Consider the following 20,928-nt stretch of genomic DNA (forward strand, 5'->3'; position numbering starts at 1 on the left):
GCTGAGAAAATATTTTTGTTGTCGTTATTTTTATATGGCTGCTCGGTTTAGATAATTTGGAAAGAAAATCTGTCCTCTTTACAACAATAATCTACTACAAGAAAGGGAGGGAACAGCCACTAACATTTTACAGAATGTAACGTGGAGAGCAAATAAAAATTATGACAGTAACATTTAACTTCAACATTATACCCACTTCAAATTAATTAACGTCTGGATTATTCATTGGCATTCCTTCTGTAGCATTTGATTCTGTTTATATGTCATAAGTAAAACGACATGCTATTTTTGGAGTAGTATAATATAATGGGGGGAAGTAGCGTGAATTGTAAATGATTTTCAGTGTCAAAACCTTCCAGACAATTAATTTTTATGCTGACTGGGCACCAGTTGCAAACAGTTGAAGCAACATGTAATCAGAGGAAAAAAAGATGCCTTTTGACAACAGAGAAGATTAAATAACTAAATTTAACCTTGGAGGATTACCAACCATGTTTGACCCGTGTGAAAGTAGCAAATCCACTTCCTTTAAGTACTTTTACAATAAAAAGAACATGTTCATCAGACTGCATAGCAAAGCCGCCGAGGCTTCTCAGTAAGCTTGTCAAAGATTGTTCTTACAGAGAAAAGACTACCCGATGTTCTGCAATGATTTTGTTCTTTTCTACGTACACGTGGAAAAAAAAAGCTGCCTATTGGGCATTGACGTAAAGTGCTTGGTCTACTGTGTTAAACACATTGTGCACAGTCTTATGTGAGATCTTTTATTGTGAACTGGAAAAAGCTGCAATTAGCTTTACTAACATACTGTTGATGATGAACAAGAGCCGTGGGATGTAGCCTATCTTTACCTTTACACTATGTTTTGCAGACATTATCTTTTCATGTTAGAGTAGGCTTACAGAGGTTGTACTGAAAGCTACACTTTTGTTCTGTTGTAATCGCAATCTTCACATTTTTCTGCTCACTTGAGAGCTGTGATTTTTTTCCATCCCACGTACAAGGTCATTCTTGGATGTGTTGACATTATGGGAATGCAAAGGGAAGATCCGGAGAAGAAAAGAGGAGTGAAAGACAATGGTGTCTGCTTGAGATGATGTTGGTGAGGAGCAGAAAATCAGGAGATTGATTCAAAGAAAATTAGGATGATAATACTGCAGTAGAAAATAAATATGAGGCATGCCTTTCATATGCAACAAGAATTCCCACTATTCCCACATAACAGTAAATTCTAGGCATTGAGTTGGAATTAAAGCCGAGTTCTGCAACATTTTAGGACGACAAGGCAAAGCACCTCGCAACACGTTTTCTGTGCAGTGTCTGTTATTACCCGACATTCAAAGAGAATGAAAGGTGACATTGACACCAAATATGCATATATGTAAATACACATATATAAGCCTGTAGCAAAGCTCACAAAAACAGCAGCAATAAAGCAGATTTTCAACAGACCCCACAACAAAAAAGTGAAAAAAGTCACGGCAATTTAAGTGAAATCACAAAGATTGTTAGAAAAATAAAATCATGACAATTTATTTTACAACACCTGTTTTAAAATAACGAAGTGTACAATAAACAGGAAGTTGGTGGTCTTATTTTCTGAGCATGGGTGGTTGAGTAAAAAGTAAACAACTGATGATGAGGATGATGGTAGAAAATATCGCCTTATTTTACTAGCAAAAGCCATTTTGGCTCTGAGCAGGGCCGGCCCATTACTGCATTTTAGCAAAGACAGTGAAAAACAGCCCCACAATGTTTAATAAAATCAGCGAGAGTCAAAAATCTAGGCTATATTTCATAAGCTGAATCCTACATGTGGTTAAGAGGTAGTTTTCTGCTATAAATCCACTACGTAGATAGTTTTATCCTAATCTACACTCGGTCATTTTAAATATAACCAAGAAGCTTTTTAGTGTGTACCAATTATTTTTTGGGCCGTGGTTTTGGACACACCTTCCCTGTCGTTTCAATGGAAATCTGTGCACAGATTCTTGACTGGTAGTATACATTTTCATTTTCAATTTAAATATTTCATTTAAACTATGAAATTCAAAAATGAATGTTTGTTATATTGGCACCCATTATTGTAAACACAATATTGGGTACAATTTAATATTTTTGGTTTAATTAAAAATAGTGCAATGCCTGTTTTCTTTGTAAATCTATTTGCTGGTTGATAACACAATTGTCCATTTAAAACAGCAATATCAAAGCAGAACAAAATACTGACGGCAGAATTTTGGCTGTAATCAGAGCTGAACAAAGCACTTGCAATAAACCCTAATTTGAGAGTTTTCTTTCAAATAGAGGAGAATGTGACAATGACCGTAATATTATATGTCTTATTATTTTTCATTGCAGTGTCATAAAAGAAGAAGAAAAAAGCCCTAATGGGATCTTTTATAAAACACCACAGTCCTTAGCACATCTACCAATCATTACTACCATTAATAAATGTACAGATGAAAGATGATTTGATTTAAATTCGCGCAACCCTAACCTGAATACTTCACTGGCATCAATGTTAACTGTGGCCTTGTGACTACAATGAAAATAGTTTTAAAGCATTTCATCCAGTGCACTGTGCCTGAAAGGCATTTCCTACTCTATTACCGCTTGAGAGAAATTTATTGTATAACAAAAGCAGAACAAGTACAAACAAAGATATTTCCAAATGTGTAAAATTAAAAACTAGCCAAACTCTTCAGCTGCTTTTCACAAACACAATAAGGAAAAAGAAAAAAAACCTTCCTTCCTCTACAATAAAGTAAATTCAATATGTAGAAAATGATTCTTTGGCCCAGACCTTCATAGGGTTGTTCAACTGTTGAGATTCAAACACAGTAGCTTAAAAAACGTCGATGCCATGATTGTGCTACACCTGTCTTTCGTCCCGTTCAGCCATACAGTCTCAGAGGTTTGGGTAAGGACGGATGACTAACTTTTTGCATGCTTTCTTTCTTTGCCTTCACATCAATCATCTTACTGGAATTTATGTTCACCGCGAACTATGTGAGAGGAAAACTCGTAGCGGTCTTTGCTGCGGTGACCACAAATGTTGCATTCCAGTGGATCCCTGTATCCATGGCAACCCATGTGAATGGTGTACATGACATGGTCCAGGAAGAGCACCTGACAGTGCTCACACTGGAAGGCTCGTAGTTCCTGGCCTTCTCGTCCAAACACCCGAACCGCTTCCTGGCTCATGGGTCTCTCAGGGGCATGTCGCATTACCACAGTCCCCATTCCTGCCCCACCTCTGGGCAACGCTTCCACCATCCGCTCTCCTGAAGAGACCCCAGCTGGACTGGCTCGAGACCTGAGGCCAGAAGTGGGGTTGCTCCCATGGTACCCCTGCCTCTCTTGAGGACTGCTGCGAGCTGAGTCTGCAGAATCAAGTCCACTGTTGTTGGAAGATTCCTCTTGTGCTTTATGTGGCTGTTTGCCATGCCTGTTTAAAGTAGTGGGGCCATTTGTGTTAGCAAGGATGGGATGGTCTTGGGTGTGAGGTTGCAGTGTGTTTCCTGTACGCTCCGTCCGTTGACTCAAGGGTAGGACATGGTGAAAAAGGGGGTTGACCATAGGCATGACCTCAGCCATGGAGAGAGGGGGAACTGGGTGGGGGAGCATCGGCCGGAGGTTGTCTGATCCCAGGTATGTGATGGCATTGCTGATGGCCTGCTCCATCATGTGGGCGGGCAACAGTTCACCTTGCTTTTCATATTTAACACCCATCTCATAGCCTATGTTAGGGAAGTTGTAGCGTAACATCTTTTCACCTGCATGAAATAGAATAACACTATGACTGGGGAATCAATGATTTAACAACATGATACCAATTTCAAAATGTGTCACAGAAATACAATTAAACACACACACACACACACACACACACACTGGCCGACGTAAAGGGTGAGACTCTTGACTTTAGCTCTAAGCAATACGGAAAGAAAAGGCACAAAACTGACTTGAGAAAATTCATGTTAGCCAGTCAAACTCACATTTCTTGAACATTCGGGCCTTGGTTGTCATGTTTTGTATATAATGTTCTGTCTGTACGTGTCAAATAGGGTGGAAAGCCCCATCCATCTACTGCTGCACTCTTTAACCCCTCTTTAACAGGGATGCGGTTTTCTCTAGATAAGAGCAATGGCAAAGTTACAGGTGTACTTAACCACAGAGTGAAAAACATGTCCTCGCTTCTTAGTCAGCCACTTGATCGAGCTCACACTACCGGTATTTATTTTTCTAATAATGCAGCAAATGAAATAAAAATTCTGATTTTTTTCACACAGACCTATTGTGTGATGTTCTATAATATTGTGTGAGGCATTGCATAGAATGCTATAATCAGTCAAAAGCACGATGGCAGTTTAATTAAGCCGTTGCATTTAGGGCTACTCATAGCAATGTTAAGTCTATCTGAATGTTTTCTTGACACGTAATAACTTCCTTTGTTTGGAAACCTCTGTCATAATAGTCCACAAGTGCAGACTGCAACAGAAAGAAATCACATTTAATCATGTTAAATAATTGTGTCCATGATCAACATGGATTCTGAATAATAAAAAAAAAAAGAGCAAGTCATTGACCATGTATGAAATACCCACCAACAAATTTCTGTGGCGTGGTGCTCTTCCTTTTGCCATTGTTGTGTAGCCTTTCAATAACAGGAGGTCGATCAAATGAAGCCATGGTGCTCGCCTCTGCCATCACCCTTGGTTCTGTAGGAAGCTCACCTTGAAGGTTTGGGAAGGAAAGGTACAAGAGCTTTTTTTTGGTAAACGAGACATATCACTTTTCTTATCGATATAGAGGTAAAGTCAGAATTAGCAATTACCTGACCTGCAATTGTCTATCCATATGTTGTAAACATTGCTTATGCCAGAGGGAATGTTATATTAGTTACTTGGTTATCTCTGAAGAGTTGTTGCTTGAATATATAATAGACATCTATTTGCCTAATGTGAGACTTTTAAACTATCATCGCTCATTTTAAGGTAGGCCTATCCTTTTATACTGGAACTATCCAGTTAAGTAAAAAATTCTCAAGTTAACTTCACAATCTAAGCAAATACTGTCTTTATTTTCTAAGATACATTTCCTGCTGCATTTCATCATACTGCATTAGAGTTCCGAGTACACGCCATTTTGAGTAAAGCTATTTACCTGAATAGAGGGCAGCGTTCGCAGTCGGTTCCAGACCGATACCCTGCAGGTAGTGATGGCATCGCTCTTTATGCTCCTCCAGAGAAGTGCGCTGCTTGTAACTCCGTCCACAGTAGTTACACTTGTGCGGTTTGCCAACTAAAAGCGAAGACATTCAAGGGAGAAAATATTAACTTCACTCACTGCTGTACAGAAAGAGTGGGCAGCATTCAACGAGATAATGAAACCCGGTGCAGTGTCGCAGGCGGTGCGTAGTAGTAAATACTGCAGTCAGTAGTACAAATACGCCAGCCACTGAGATCATGGATGTTCCACTACCAGTGTGAGAATTTGCCACAACTCACGCCAGAACGAAAGACCAGCTGTGGGCAAACTGCTCTACGTTTGAGTGAAGAGCAGAGTTGACAAAGCATCCCATGGTGGTGGTAGGAAACTAAGTCCACTGTTAAACTGCTATGGAGGTGGACGTGTGATTCATTGTGTCATTTCTTTTTCATTCAATTCCTTCCTGCCTAGACAAGATGGAAAGATGAAGACGTTTCTTTTTCATCGATCTCATCAGACTTCCATCCACCAGACACACAAAGAAAGACCGCTAAGGATTTACAGCCTAACATTCATTAGGAGCCATTTATTAGCAATGTATGATTTCATGGGGTTGACCAGTGATTTTAGAAATGTAGTCATGACCCAAAAGATTTGCTATGTAATGAACTTTGTGCAATCAGTCGTTTCCATCATTCGTCCTACGCAAGCAAAGATTACTGTGGAAATAAGAGTCCCATGACCAAGAAATTCTCAAAACCAGTGCAGTGACTCATAAAGGCAGTGAATGAACAGGAGGGTTACACAAGCATAGCAATGTGACCCAGACACCATCTTTGACAATAGTGATAGTAATTTACTAGAAGTGTGGACAAGCCAGTGCTCTTGTCACCGTGAGAACAGAGAAACCACACACGTTTCCAGCCGAGGCATGGATGTTGTCACACGTACTTCTTCTCCTTCACAAAGCAATGTTACGTTTCTTCTATTTTATGGAACTCATAACAATGTTCTGCTTTACATTAAGATTTGTGTAAAAGAAGGAAAACAAACTCATTATGGGCTGGAAAAGGCCGAAAACATCCTTGTTGAATCATGTGGATTGATACTGTGTTTTATTTTGTATCTTATTCAGTACTTTTTTGTGTGGTTGAAGGACATTATATTGACAAAACTCTGCACTAGAGATATTTATCAATTACTCATTTTGAGTATGAAGATACAAAAAAACTCATAAAATGTTTCAGCAGTATTTTAGTACAAGGTTTACCTCAAGAGTCAGTCATAACTATCCTTTTTAACATCAAGATAAAGCATCACCATGGTATGATTTTCTTTGCTGATTCCCAGATAGAAAGTAAAATTATGGTGTAGAAAGTACTCTTTCAGTTACTGCTCACTCATCTTTGGTGGCATCGGTGTATGCTTGCACATAACATGGATGTCATTGCTCTTTTATATTTTTTACACCTACCCACAAATGACCATGTGCAGGTGTCAGGTGGATCTCAATAATCCACCTTCCTTCACCTTTCTTTTTAGTCCAATTAATGAGCCATGTTGAACACTTGGATTCAATCTGCTGATTGGGTTTGGCTAATTGGAAATTGCTCAAATTAAAACACTGATTAAAACTTGATTTGCAAGTATGATATCCTTTACATCTCAAACAACACATAAACTGCATGACTTTTCACTGCTGAAGTGATTAGTTGCAACAGTGGCGAATTCCAACATCTCACCTACATTTAGGGATGAAGAAATTCAACACCAATAATCTTCACTATTTCTAACTTTTACAGGTTCACCAGAGCTGGCCTCTCATTCTATGCTATTTTAATCTCTTCTGGCAAAACCTGTTCTTGGCAGGTCAAAAGCCAGAGCGGCCTGGTTTGATCAGTGACTCCCTGTATATTGAAGAAAACCATGACAGCACAACTTGACAACATTAAATCATCAAATTCCCAGGGGGGGGGGGGGGGGGGACATGGGTATAACGTCTTGATTGTGACTCTTCTTGATTGTGACTCGACAACCACAAAGAAAATGAACGCAGGAAAATGGTGGAATAGAGATGAGAGGGAAAAAAAAGAAGAAAAAAGTCAGACATGCTTGAAAGAGACATCTGAGTAATAACTGAAACAAAGATTCAAGACATACAGACACTAATAATTGTGCACAAACATGAGGACACGCTCGGAAATAGACACATTACCAACGAGAGCTGTGTGTGAGTCACACCTATGGGGGCAGAAATGACACTGTCTGTGTCAAGAAAAAGAGGGGCGTGCACAGCTTCTGTCATAAGAAAGTGGGTTACAGTTGAGAGACACAACCAGTGCTCAATAGCAAAGCAAGCAACCAAGGAGACACATGTCCTTGACAAAGCACTCAGTGTGTTGTATACACTCATCCCCCCCTTCAGTAAAAACATTGAAGTTTTATTTTTTTTTCCAGATGTCTGAAACACTAGTAAAGAAAGACATTAAGTCTTTTCTTGGGGACAGATGTGAAGGGTTAAAAAGGTAAAAGTAGCAGAAGCCTTACCAGCATGAGTTCGCAAATGACCAGTGAGGGCATCACGCCGCCGGCATGCGTAGCTGCAGAAGGGGCATTTGAAGGGTTTTTCACCTGTATGCAGCTTAACGTGTCGCAGCAGATTTCCTTTCTGGGTGAATGAGATGCCACACTGGTTGCACTGGAATGGTCTCTCACCTGATTGAGACAGGAACAAGAAGTCAATAACACACTTGTTTTTGGTGAAGTTTTTAGAAAGCACCACAAACCCTGCAGACCTTTTTTTATTATGCAATTTCTGTCCAGTAAATGACTCCCTTTATGCAGGAAGTACTAAATTCGATCATCAGCCTTATTGTTAATGAAAAATAGATTTTCCTCACGTGATGTACAACTCATTGAACTATGACTAATAATGTTAATGTAAATAAAGCAACAAAACAATGGCTCAAATGTAAAAAAATAATTCTGTAGAATATTTTTTGTTTCAGCTCAGACACAAGAGTTCTTATATGCAGGTCTGCGAAAGTTAACTGGAGAGTAAAACGTAAGTGAACTGCACAGTAGTGAACTGAATTTAATTAAGACAATACAATAATTAAATTAAAAATAGATTAACTGACCGAAGCAGAGCCTCCAAAATACGTTACTTTTCTCTGTGTTTTCTTTAAGAGCTGTGTACACAAATCTATACAAATCTCATGAAATCAATCAATATCAATCAATCAACCAATCAATTATTATCATGTTGAGCGGTTGCTGTCATGCTTGTGTCTCAGGCTCAAACTGGGGATGTGCATGTGTTCCTAGCGATCGCTGCTGTTTACTGAACAGCATACTGTACCAACTGATTTTAAGGCGACTCTGGACCTATGTACATAGTTCTAATTGAAAATCTTCTGATATGCAGCCAGTTGGAAAAAAAGAAAAGAAGAAATCTGATCCTAATGCTGTGACAAAGAGTTGGAACAGGTTATGGGGGATTCCAAGGATATTATTTTTCCTCCTTATAATAATTTCAACTCTGAGCAATTGTCTTGAACAAAACACACACGAACAGAAAACCTTCTTTGGACTGTTAATTAACAAAATTATTGTGACAATTACACAAGAAGCTTTTTGAAAGCATCACACTGTGCTTTTACACCTTGTGGTTGTCGAGTTCCTGCATCGGCTGTTGTACTTGGTCCAGATAATCCATCCTGTGCGTTATTTGGACTGCCACTTGTGGATTCCTCTAATGCTGCATTTTCTCCTCCTGTTTGGCCTATTTCTTCTGGTGCAGGACTTTCTTCTGTTGCAGGGCTTCTGGTGTCAGCCTCTTCCATTGTCTCTTCCTCTTGCTTAATTGCCATATCTGTAAAACAAAAAAACAAACACAAGGCTGAGCTTGGTATCTTTATAGAATTGTTATTTTGTAGTATTTGAGGCTGGTACAATATATTATTGTAATATAAGTGCCATTTGTGAATATGAGTTAAATGGACCCTTTTTTTAGTAAACAAGGTGGGCGAGAGAGAGAGAGAGAGAGAGAGAGAGAGAGAGACGCTGGTCTGGTTCTTTGCTCTCCCTGGGGAGAAAGGGAGTGTCAGAGTCCCTGCGGCTCACACCTGACAACCAGGTGGGAGCTGGGTGACAAGGGCAAGCAATTGTATAATTGTGTGCAGCTGGCTGTGGTGGCACACAATTCAGTTATCTGTTTCAAGTTATCAGAACCTTGCAATTAGTAATAACTGCAGACAAAAGTCTAATCATCTGCCAGACTGCAGCAGGCATGCTTTACAACAGAGTGGGTTACGCATGATTTCATTCAGCCTAATTCTTATTCCAATAATCAGAAAGTCTGATTCAGAAAGAAACCACCCCCCCAAAAAACAACAAAAAACAAACAAACATACTTTTAAGTTAATATGCAACATTTACACTAAAGTTAGTGATTTGTTTGTATTTGTATGTATTTATTTTCTTAACGGTGTAATCCTTTAATAACTGTTACATGCCACCCATGTTGCCTGATCCTTCCCTCATTTTGTGTTTCCTTCCCAACAGGTGTGGCTGATCAGCACTCACAGTGCCTATAAATAGGCTGGCCTGCAGTAGTGAAGGAAACAGTTTTGGTCAACGTATTGAACCAAAAAGCAATAGTGCCATAATCGTTCAACTCAAATAATCTGACTCCATGGAAACCCAGCTCTAGAATATTGAATCACAGATATCTTTACCTCTGCCGAGGAGGTTATGTTTTCGCCTGCGTTGGTTTATTTGTTTGATTGTTAGCAAGGTAACTAAAAAACGTCTGGGTGGCTCTTGATACAACTTTCAGGATAAGTTGGGAATGATACCAGGTGAGATAGAGATCCCCATCGTACATGTGTTAAATTCCATAAACATCGGTCAATAATCAAACGAGATATTGAGGGACAAATTTTCAATTTCCATTGACTGCAATGTTAAAAAAATAAATAATCAAAGTGACCCAGAATCCAGGATCTCTTCTGGATCATCACCAAAATGTAATCTGTTCCTGGTAACATTCCAAACATTTGCGGAAAATATGATCTGCAGTTAGGGTCTCTGCTGATGCAGACACTTCCAGTCGGTCATATGTGGCGCTTGATTATTATTATTATTATTAATCTATGGAGGAAAAATGAAACATTGCACATTATTTGTACAATGCCAGACTTTTTTCCTCGACAACGGAATTCTTTGAAATGAAACCAAAACCCTTATTCCAATACCCACATTGCAATTGTCTTCGACGGCTGTATCCTGGCAACACAGAGCAGACCTGAACGTCCTTGCTATTCAGCTCCTTACATCTTTACATCTGTCTCTCCACTGAGGCAGAGTGGAATACACAGTGGTCAAATGAGGATACACCTTTTAGATGGATGAAAGCAGCGACAAGTAGAAATCAGCCTCTTCCTCTGTTTCAGAATTCGTTTTGGTTTTCCACATCTCTTCGGGAATCATGCAGTCGAATCTGCAATGATTTCAATTTGCCACAATTCCCAATAGGAATCAGTCAGTAACTGGATTTAGAATTTAGAGGTTGGCTGAGAGCAATCCAAGCAAGGTTTTCTGTCACTCTTGATGCACAGACAGTCACCTCACCCCCAAATGGTGTATTTATGTTCTTATTTTATTACCAGTGCATACAAAAATGCAACGGCTGTTCTTTGAGGGTTTATCACTGCTATGTCATGTGCATAGTTCAGTCTGACAGTATTCGTTTTGTTAAGCAGATGACATGATGCAGATTTTCTTTTGCAAAAAACCCCCCCACCTCAAAGCGTATCATACTATGCATATACATCGCTGAAGCAAATCTGAGAAGAAAAGCTGCAAGGTAGCAGCAATAATACGTCAAGAGCAATAAAGCATTTTCTTAATATATATACAAACGTTCTTATGTTTTGCATTTTGTCATATTCATTGTTGAAGAAAATCCCAAGTTTGTTAGAATTTTTTTTCTTATGTGTGTCTTTGGAATTGTATTTTTCATAGTTATTAATTTTCTCATTTGCACACATAATCAAACAACAATGACCATGCAAAGCAACATTTATTCATTTTCTAATACGCTCTGTCTGTTACTGGGTTGCGGATCATGCTGGAGCCTATCCCAGCAGTCAATGGGTGAGAGGCGGGGTCCACTCTGGACAAGTCACCAGTTCATCACAGTGCCACACAATCATTCACACATACTCACACCTATGGACAATTTAGTGTGACCAGTTCACCTAATTAACATGCTTTTGGTCGTGGGAGGCAGCCGGCGAACCCGGAGAGAACCCACGGAGAAACGGGGAAAACATGCAAACTCCTCACAGAAATGCTGCAAGTCAGATTTGAACCCATGACCTTCTTGCTGTGAGGGAACAGCAATACCACTGTGCCACCTACACAGCAACATGCAAACCCTAAATTAACAATTTTCTCAAGTTATCCATCCGTCCACATTAATGTGCCTAAAAAACATCTGCACAAATCACATTAATTTAATCATTTTAATTACTGCACAACATTGAGAATGCAAAAAAAAACATTCTGATGTTGTGAGGAATTGGTTTTGAACCACTTGTACCAAAGTATTGACTTTAAGGGTTGATTTGAGACAGCATCTACGTACAAATGTAGCCAAAGTGCACAAATTATGGAGGAGCAAACAGAATGAACTGGTTAGAAAATGTAAAGAAAATGGTCAAGCAAAGAAGTCTAATGAAGGACAGATTGAACACTTTATGTTAAAGCTTCTTTACACTTGTGTTGCATTAACAAATTAATGAAATATTGTATTTTTACTTTTACTTGCCTTTAAAATTAACATTTGTGTAAAGAGTCAGTCTACTTTAACTAGAACATAGTCGTCTTATAACGTTTTGCAACTTTGAAGTTATGACATCCTCCATTTAGCTGATATTAAATACCTTCCATTCCACATACATACATCATCCATTACTTCCTGGAGTCCTTTATTATCATAAGAATCTTGAGTTTCAGTGAGACGAAGCAAGATATAATTCAGCATGAATTAGATTTAGTGAGATGCAAAGGTATAGAATATATGGGTCACATCAGATTTATGTAATCAATAACTGATTGAACACTCACCAGTGGGAGACTTAGGACCCTGAGGGACTGTCTGTCGATTAAGCGTTGGCATATTAGTCAACATTGCAAACCTTTTCTCTCCTTCACTGGGAGAGCATTGTCCGTTACCTGGGAGACAAAAGCATGACAATAGTCACTGTGTTGTAAATGTATTTTGTTATATAGCAAATACATATATACATACTGTAATACTCCACATGAAAGATAGACATGCACATAAAAAACATATCTGGTCTATTTACTTTCATACAGACAGTGAAAATCAGTTGGACAGTGAGAATATATATTAAGCAAACCTTTCACACAAGATGCATTGGCCTTGTGAAAGGTCTTTCATTTGAGACTGAAAATTATTAATTGAATCCCTCTCAGATCTTCTTCCAAGGCAACCAGAGTGGTCATTATGGAAGTAATGACACAAATACTGAGGCAACAATCTAAACTGTGCACCTATGGAACCTGAATGTCCAGCAAATGTAGATCAGATTGCATCCTCTCAGCAGTCTGTACAGGACTAGTGCTATGGATAGCCCTGTGTCCACTCGCAGGGAGAGCAAACCAATCCCTTATCCCCTTACACCCCAACCTCGTCAAGGTCACTGGAACAACACAGTGGCAACAGGCAAACACCCCTCAAATTCCAGCATACTTCTAGGTTGTCTTCAAGCATAACGACAATTCTTAACTGAGACAAAACTAGAGAGTAATTATGACCAGACTGCCTCAAGCTTTTAAATTTGACGTCGTAATAGCTTCAGGAATAAAAGCACAGGAAGTTGATATGTATGAAACCATGTGGAGGAAGGCTGTGTCACAATTTGTCAGTCCTGAATATGTGTGCAAGCAACCCTCACACATGAAAAAGAACTTGGTGTCAGATCTTGTCTTGATGTGACAGCTCCTCTTAATTTGACCATATCTTCTGTGTATTGTTCCATTGTAGTGCCGGTTAAACTGAGTGGGGCATACTAGGAGACACTGCCCATGAAACAATGCCTGGGCTTGGGCTCCGGTTGCAGACGTTGGGGTTGGAGGAAATCTCAGGTGACTGGTGCTCGCTATCCCTTGGCAATGCTGTCCTGGAGACAGGAGTGGCCCAGATTTGTCATGAAGGATTTTCCATTACTGTAGCTGCTACCTTGGAGCATGTTTGTGGCACCTTTTAAATACCACTTAAATAAATCAAACAACTACTACGCCCCCAATTCATGTTTTAATGCAGTGAGTGAAGGGGTCTAGAGCAATTGCTTCATTAGCTATTTATTCAAAATATATTAATATGGGTGAAATATGAATAATGCTGTTAGTGTGCATTTCTAATAAAAAATATATATATTTTGGAGTGGCAGTAGCTCAATCCATAAGGACTTGGCTTGGGGTGGGGTGGTCGGTTCAAGCCCAGCATGGACCAAGAAGTGTTAAGTGGTTGGAGAGGTATCAGTTTGCCCCCTGAGTGTTGCCAAGGTGCCCTTGAGCAAGGCATCAAACCCCAGAAGCTGCTATGTGGCTTGCCCTTCACTCGACCATCTCTCTATTAATTTGTGTGTATCATTGTGTATAATTCTATGTCAAGTAAAAAAATAATTTCCCCACGTGAAAAGGAAACTTTCTTCTTCATCAGTGTTGTCAAATAGACATATGACTTCTAATATCTAGTCATAATTATGGATTCTAACAAAGGACAATTAAACGGCTCGTCGTAAAACTTCAAAGCATAAGTGATGATAATAACATCAAAGTTAAACGAAAGAACGCTCAAGCTCCAAATGTCTTGCCATAATTGCAACAACATTTAAGGTGCATAAAATGGCTGAGAAAAAAACAGCAGTGATTTCTATCTGTGTGAGGAACTGAACAAGGTTCTTTTCCGGAGTTACGAGGCCCTCCTTTCAGGCTTGATGGAAAGCATTGTATGGGAGCTGGTTTTTCCTGTCAAACTCCAAACCTTCCTTGAGACACAGACTCCTATCACAACGACACAGACACACACACCTACACCCACACACAAACAAAAAACATTTTCAGAAAGACAAATGAGATAATGTAATATGTTTTAAACTTTTACTGCAGTAGTACTAGTGAAAAATCTTATCTGAGAGTTATTAGTATACAGTTTACGCCAGAGATACTCGCAAAATCACCTGACATTAGGTGAAAAGTAGCTTTGCATTTGTGGCGAGATATAATTTCTATGTACACTAGAATGACCCAGAGAAACATGGGCCATTCAACCTCAGCAGATAACAACGTTCAGAAATTTAGATTATTGATTAAGCCATCTTAGATGAGTATGCATGTTGTATGACGCAAAGTAAGACTTAGTTCACATAGTTTTGTCTATTTTTTTTTTTAAATGAGATGCAGTGGTCCTTTCAGATAATAATGAATGCCTCCTTTATCCGGGCTTAAGGGTCTTGCTGAAGAACTGAATTAGGTACAGATGGAGTTTAAAATCCTGGGAATATCCAGTTCGAAATTTTAAAATGAGAATTGGTGAGTTGTGATACCAGGAAATAATGGGAATACTATAGGGCAGGTTTGCATTTTTTTTTAGACGTACAAAATTAAAATATCTCTAATAACAATCATAAAAAAATCTGTTCAGTTTTACGTTAAGTAAACAAGTTCAGCCATCTAACAAGAATTAATGGAAATTAAACTATTCACTTCAGTTGAGCTACATACAAGAAAATATTAGTTGTGTATATATTCAAGTTTTAGGTGAATGTCTGTAGACATTTGGCTTAGACATCTGATTGTGATTTTATCAAATTTCTAATGAGAATGTTCCTGGAAGGTTCTGTGCCATATGATAGAAATGTGTACTGCTATATACAGTACATAGATTTCATTAATTGTATTATATTATGAGCCTTGTACAATGCGCTTTCGTAAAACTTTCCACAATGATGGTTATATCAATAATGTAAATTTGAATTATCTCATGTAAATTATCCCCTAGGCCGGGCCATTCACGAGAAAAAACTGCACACACAATGTGCAATCTATGAAAATTCCTGCTTAGACTTTCGCAAAATCAGCATCATTAAAAGAAAATGACTCATCTTTGTGAAATTCTTTTCACGTACAAACAAGATAAGTTTATAATTATACTGAGAGAGTGCTTTATAATTTGTCAGCCATCGGTAGGCCATAATGAGTGAGGATGTAAAACAATTATTTTGTTTAAAACAGAGTGTGTTTGTGTGTCAGACAGTGGAAGTAATTTCTATATGTGAGAAATGGAAAGAGACATATATAATAATGTGTCTTGTTGTTCAGGTGAGAGATAAATGACTTCACATGATTGATTGCAATGGCGTATGTAACTGAGAAAAATAAACAATATGTCATAAATAAGTCTATGCCTGCGAGTATGAAAGAACAGCCGCAATGATAACAGGGACTGTGGTTAACGGTAACAATAAATTGAGATGTTAGTGTTTACATAACATGTAAGGTCGGTTGACTAAACAGGAAGGGAGCTTTAATTCTTGCTTGCTGATTTTTTGAACAACTTTTACAAAAATAAAAGCCATTGCCATGGTATTGTTAATCCTCGGGCTGCGTGCAGCATTTAGAGAAATCATGTTTAGTGAGTGCAATAGCAAAGTTGTCCTGTTCTCTTTTTATATATATATATATATATATATATATATATATTGCCTTCCCTTCCTCTGTATGTGTGGGTCATGTACAAGTTTGATCACCGGACTTCTGTGTTTATATGTACAAATAGCCGATTTAACAAGTGTGGACGGTTGCTATAAGTCAGGGTGTGTGTATGTGTGACGTAGTGTGGCTGTCTATGGCAGCTAGGCAACAGAATGTCTGGTTTTAAATCTTCCAGCTCATTCTATTAATGTCATCCTGATCCAACTCCTATTTTGGTCTTTTTAACTTTCATGAAATGGATTCAGATTTGAGTCGCACCAAATTTCATTCTAAATGGAAGAGCCTGTGATGAAATGATTCCAAATCTTAGGGATCTTCTGCATTTCAAGCTCCCTACAGGAATTCAAAAAGACTTCTGACAGGAATAGCATTATCAAACCAAGTTTTGAATAAACAATTTTATTACATATTACAGAGGCAGAGCTAGTGGTTATAAGTCCACAGCACAATACAAACTGGAGTCCAGTGGGTGATATGATATTTTATTGATTCATTTATTATAATATTGTTTTACCTTCCGTTTTTCATTTAAATTTTTCTACATGCTGACAGGAGCGCGTTAGATAAGGTTGGCATGCATGTGATGATGAGCAAATGGATGGAGGAGCATGCAAGAAGGCCTGGTGGGGTGGTTGTTAATGTGCATCGCTATGATGATGATCAAAGACAACAAAAATGTCTAAAGACAAATGTGACTTGCCGAAAGAGTGAGCAAACAGCAAAACGCAATGGAGGAATGAAAATGAATGCATCCTGCAAAGACGTGTATTTTCCATATGTTCATGCCAATGGAGCAAATTTGTTCCAAAACTCTACAGTCATTTCAGAAGCAACCCACTGATGGACAAGGAAAAGTAGAACCTCCATTTCTTCTGCTGACACCCCAACCCCACTTGCAAAGTTGTTCCTATCGAGCACACGGCCCCATTGTAGACTTCAAATTTCCATTTATGTCAGAAACAACTTTCTACCTGTAATTTATATTTTTTTTAGGTATGCATCGGCATCAAAACAAAGTTGTGTAGGGAAGATACTGAAGAAACATGCCCAAAGGAAACCAGCAAAGGGCAATGGAGCACCACAAAGTGCATATCCACTATCTGCCGCTTTCAACAGGATGTTGATAATTCGTTTTTCTCTACCTTTAAGGTCTCAACAGGAAAAGGGTTGCACTTGGGGGAAATCCCTCGCAAAGCTTTTAGATTGTTGATAACACAAATAGACTATTTTGTGTCAATGTTTTGTCAAAAACATGACATAAGAAGACGTGGAAATCAAGATGAGTTAATAATGTTCAGGTCACAATGGCATATTGGCATAATCATCAATGTCCAACTATTAGTAAAACAGAACAAACACACACACACTGCAACATAAGGGATAACAGTCCTTGTTTGTAAAGAATGGGTCAGTGGGTGTCATTGTGGATTAAATGCAGTTTTAAAGAGATATTCTGACTTACTGGCACAACAGCCATCGGGAGCCTCCATTTCAACTGCTTTGGGAGTGCTGCAGGGAATAAAAAAGTCTTACTAGGACTGTCAACTTACTGAAACACACACAAAGGACTTTTCAAAATGGGTGCAGCCTGATCGCTGTCTTTATAAATAGCAATAAAGCGCCATACTTCATTCAGGATTAACCACGAAGAAACACTATGGGAAAAATGTGACTAGATTAAAATTAAAATATAGTCCATTCAGCAGACGTAGGTAGATTACATTAAATAATCTGGTCGATTCATTCAGTTTGTATAAACGTGCGTTTTTTTAGTTTTTTATAAAAAACCCTGCACAGCCATGATTTCATATGCTGATGCACTCTACAAAATCTGGCTTTGTTTAAAAAGATTAAATTGTAGCTGACAAGATTTCTAAATTTTTTGGGCTACTTGAATGTGTGTAACTGTAACCTGATTCTTATAGAGGCAGAAATGATGACTGGTTAAAGTCAATAATCTGCATCCATTAGTGGCATAACTCTACTGCTTTTTATATGTTACATTTGAGGTAAAGTTTAATATTTTGTACAAACCTGTATTACACTCTCCCACCCAGTTTATCATTTAATCAATACGTTATCATCTGTTCATTATCTCAACATAACATGATACATTCCAGTGTTGAGAAACTCAATTTAGAACACATAGTTTTGAAACTTTACATGTATGTCTTGATAATATATAGATTCTACGGGCTTCTTCGATGAGGGTATAAATAAGTTATAATTTCTTCCTATGGTGCAAACCAGGTCCGTTCCCCATCCTTCCACCGACTATCATCATTATGTACTACATTTGTTTAAGTCACATACAGTTAGTGTTGTATTAGAGTTTATTCAAATGTATTTATATACTGAGGTCATGTGACAGTTTTCATTAAACCTGCCCACGACTGAGTGGAAGCGCTTGAGACATAAACCTATCATTAAAAGATGAAAGACTAAACAAAGCAAAAGTTGTCAAAGACGCTTCATGTCCATTATCTATCTTGTTTCTTAACAACGTTTGATGTAATTGTAATTTACTCCTAATGGAGTTCTCAATGTAACCATCGTTATTATAATAACTATAGTTACATGGAGGAAACTTTGTTGGAGAGTTTATCTTACATGTCCTATAGATTAAAAAGAAAGCAACACAAGACACGACTATATTAAACAGATTGCTGGTTTATACTTTACCTTAATCGTCTCCCACTTGTGCAAAATTAGTCTGCAATTTCAGTCAAGGACAGGGGTAAATCGTCTCCACCTCCCTTTTTAAAGAAAGAAAAATGTCAAAGAATATATATTTCGACCAGTGATCTCTCACAATTACGTGAATGATAAACCCTGTTTAAGTATATTTAATCCAGAGTTGATTGAAATAAATAATAACCTATTCCGAGGGAGAGCAGAAGAGCATCGCAGAGTTAGGAGGAGCGTATCTACAGTGTTCGGGCAACTGTTGCTGCGTCAAAGTCTTCTTCGAGCGTCCCGTCAAGCTCTCAGCGTAAAAAAAAGCGGGGTGTCCCAACGAGCTCTGCGCACACTGGATTCAAACTACCGACGCTTCAGGAGCGCTCACCCTAATCTGTCGAAGCCGGTGCACTTTTACTGCAGGATCGCCGAGGGGGGGGGGACTCAACAAAGTTGTAAGAGGAAAGAAAGAGGGATGGATCAAACTGGATCCACCGGTTCCTAAGGAATTAGCCATAGCGGCAGGGAGCAGCCAAGCTATGTTCAACAACCACGAGAGAGGAAATCCGTGCGTGCAGGCAATGCTGAACATCTACTAATGAAGACGCGCCTCGACGGCAGAGCCCCTCATGCGTATTAACGGTCACTGCGTGGAGCAGCAGTGATGTGACGTTATTGTCAAATTAAACGGTGGGTAAATCAGCGTGATCGATCGCCTTCTCTCTCCAAATAACATGACAACCAATAGTGATGCATACAATCATGAATGATAGCGTAATTAAAACAAACAAAGACACATTACGCGCTGACGCTACTTCATATGTCTCCCCAGCAGGGCAGCGAGGACAGGGCGCATACCTGGCAGGCAACAGTGCATCTCTGGAATAACCATCAGCTGCAGAAACCGTGAAGCCAGCATTGTTGCATTGTGGCAATGAATGCTCTGTGTTTCTCGGGTTAAGATCTATATATATATTTTTTTTTTTTGCAGGCTGCGTTACCTCGATGCTGACTGACAGCTGCAAATCAACAGGTTATCCGATCCCCCGCAGTCTGGAGCAGAGCCCGCCTCTTTCCATTCAACAGACAGGCGCTCCTTGTCTGCCTTTGCCGCAGACATGCGCCTTTCAGTGGTTCCGAAGCGCCTGTAGTCTAAAGAGTAAACGCAGTGTGGATAACAGAACGGCGCGTTAGGTGAGTTTACAGGAAACCGACTCATGCTCTTGTATTACTCTCGCCATGTTTTTTTTTTCTTTGTCTGGATTTTTTTTTTTTACCTTGAACACGTTGGACTTTTTGTAATCCGACGAATTTGCACATAGATGTCGGCTCGGTTTGGAAACGGCATCATGATAATAGCCCGACATGCGCCATGCGGTGCGGACCAGAAGGCAGGTTGGGTCCGCAGCAGCAGCAACAGTTGTTCCATCCACCACTGACTTCCTCCTCCATCTCCTCTAGAGCAGAGCGGCAGATCACACGCCCGAGCTGCTATTCTGGGAAGTTGATCTGACACACAGAAACCGATCAGAGAGTGTCGACCCAGTCTGCCTCTCTGCTCGACTATCGATTAGGTCTACAAGGGGCCTATTATTCCCGAGGCTGCAGCCAAGTATATCCCAGTGGAGACGAAGCATAATTGGCATGCGCTTTTACCGTGTTTATATTACAGCGCGCCTGAGACCATAAAGATCCTGTGTAGGGTTTTTGATTTTTGGAACACATCCTGTAGCTATTTCCCTCAGTTACCAGAATAATGAACTGATCTCTCTCTCGCTCTCTCTTTCTCTCTCTCTCTCTCTCTTTCTATCTATCTCTCTCACACACGCAGATAGAGAGTGACAGTCTACCATCGAGACTTGACTGGGAACATGTATTTATTTTTTTAATGAATGTATTATAACCCAGATATGGAATGAGGAATAAATGGAAAAAAATAATAATTTGTCAGATATCTCTAGTGGGCAATGTATGTTATGGCAGCACTGCTTGGAAATTAACTTAATTGTGTGTGTGTGTGTGGCATTTCATGCTGCCCATTTTGAAATATTTTCAATAAAATAATAGTTGTGACTGTGAAGGGGAATTTGCAATTGTGTCATGTTAAATGTTAACTCATCAACCAACAATTGGTAGAGGTAATCAGTGAGAAAGTGAGAATGAAGGCCGTAGCTGCTCCGGCTGAGACTTCTGTCTGTCTCTGCCCACCAGAACTACTGACGAATG

The 20,928-nt window shown here is 39.1% G+C and overlaps 1 pseudogene; it reads right to left on the reverse strand.

The window, feature by feature from the left end:
• Nucleotides 1-2,982: 2,982 nt before the first annotated feature.
• LOC137913799 (zinc finger protein Helios-like) lies at nucleotides 2,983-19,660 on the reverse strand (annotated as a pseudogene).
• Nucleotides 19,661-20,928: the final 1,268 nt, after the last annotated feature.

The sequence above is a fragment of the Brachionichthys hirsutus genome, unplaced genomic scaffold, assembly GCF_040956055.1.
Source record: "Brachionichthys hirsutus isolate HB-005 unplaced genomic scaffold, CSIRO-AGI_Bhir_v1 contig_909, whole genome shotgun sequence".
NCBI lineage: Eukaryota > Metazoa > Chordata > Actinopteri > Lophiiformes > Brachionichthyidae > Brachionichthys > Brachionichthys hirsutus.